Source organism: Ciona robusta, chromosome 7 (assembly GCF_009617815.1).
Source record: "Ciona robusta chromosome 7, ASM961781v2".
Lineage (NCBI taxonomy): Eukaryota > Metazoa > Chordata > Ascidiacea > Phlebobranchia > Cionidae > Ciona > Ciona robusta.
Window position 1 is genome coordinate 3416733 of NC_143241.1, and position 1977 is coordinate 3418709.

A 1977-nucleotide genomic window follows, 5' to 3' on the forward strand; every position below is an offset into this window, starting at 1 on the left:
AACGACACAGTCTAGTTACAGGGCAGTTAAAAAAACAAAATTAAGTGAATCATGTCTATTTTTTGACGTCACATTGTCGCTGACGATTTTTTGAACTTTAAGCTAGCGTCCTTAAAACGGTGGCCAGTACTTTATTTTAGCGTTAGAAGTTTAGTATTGTAAATCAGGACTTTAGTAAAATAGCAAATTGAAAAGTTAGTTTTTTTGCGTGGAACATAAAATTTCACATTTTTTGCGCGGATTTTCGTCGATTTTACTAAAATACGTTTTTAATTCATTAAGGTCGGCAACAAGTTAAAATCCTTATTCAGCTATAAAAGACAGGATAATGTATATGGCAACCTGTCGGTTTAAGATGCTCAGTAATCGACCACAGCCCTATACTAGAAGCATCTTTAGTAAGCCGTGAATCGACCAGCAGCTCAGAAGTGCAGAGGAATTCTCTGGAGCTCATTTCGGTCAGGTTAAGTCAACCCAAGCTCCTATCTAGATTGAATTTGTTCATGTCGTAATTACTCTGACCATTCACCCCTTGACCGTTAGAGTGGGCACAAATATGTGTTGTTTAAAAGCAGTTTAGTGTGCTAGCGTCCAGGCTAAGTATATGTTGGTGTATTAATACTATAGTAGGGTGGGGGAAGATGGGACACCTTTTTATTCTATTTTCTCGTCGCATTTGGTAGTAAACAAGGAACATTCAAATAATTACAATAGCGTATCCTCACGACCCCCATAGACTGCTGTTAATTGCTTAAAACACTATTAAGGATATCTTGATACCATGTGTTAAAGGTGTCCCGTCTTTCCCCACCCGACTATATATGTGTAATCCAGCTAGATATTTGGAAAAAAATATTCTTTTTGTAGTACTTCATCAAAGAGAGTAACCGAGGACTTATAGCTGTTGTAATTCAGTAGGGATCTATGTATACATCAATCGATTTAATGTATAGAGTTTATAATCTCGTATGGCAACCCTATGCAGCATGGTAGTGGTAATTAGTACAGTCAACGAATTACTTTTTATTAGTTAGGTATATTTAACTTGCGTTATTTCGGCATGTTGTTTTGGGGTGCTGTAAATATGCAAGGGTGCATACGGTTTGTCTTCTAATGCGATTAATATTGCTTGTTATATTTGATATGTAAAACCTAGGAATTATGAAAAACCAGTTTCGCTTTTCTCCTAACCATAAAACATGAAACGAAAAAAACTTTCGGCGAAGGTAGAGACACAAGCCTAATTTCTATTTTCTTGTCCGCACACGACACAGTAGAACATATTTTGGAGTTTAGTGCATTTTATCAATGATTTGGACTTGTATGTGACCGGTGTACTAATCTACTGATTTTATAAGCCCTTGTACCGAGATTTAAATCAGCTTTACTACTGGTATACTTTGGTTACATGCGTGTTCATTAAGGGAATTATATAGCTAAAGGAAAAGTTACTTTAATTGCGTTAACTCTATAGTAGTAGGGTAGGAGAAGATAGGACACCTTTTTATCCTATTTTCGCGTGACATGTGATAGTAAACAAAGAACATTCAAAGAATTATAAAACCGTGGTCTCATGACTCCCATAGACCGTTGTTAATTGTTTAAAACATTATAAGGATGTTTGGATTTAATGTGCTAATGGTGGCCCATCTTACCCTACGATACTCTATGTTGGTTTTTCGTTATAGCCTAACGCCACTGTCAATCTATAAGACCAAATATATCTTAAGGTGCACGAAGGATTATCACAGATAGTAACATCTGGCCTACGCGGTCTGTTTCTTAAATAAGGCTATATTTTGAATACGAAATTCTATTCCCCTAAGTAGGATATATTTTATACAGCAGCATGTCTACTTTGAAAAGGCGGTTTTGCGCTATAGTTTCATCGAGTTGCGGCGTTATCGCTGGTATAGACCAAGCATGCTTTTTTCTCACGTATATGACTCTCATATATGTATTCTCCCCTCAGAGCAC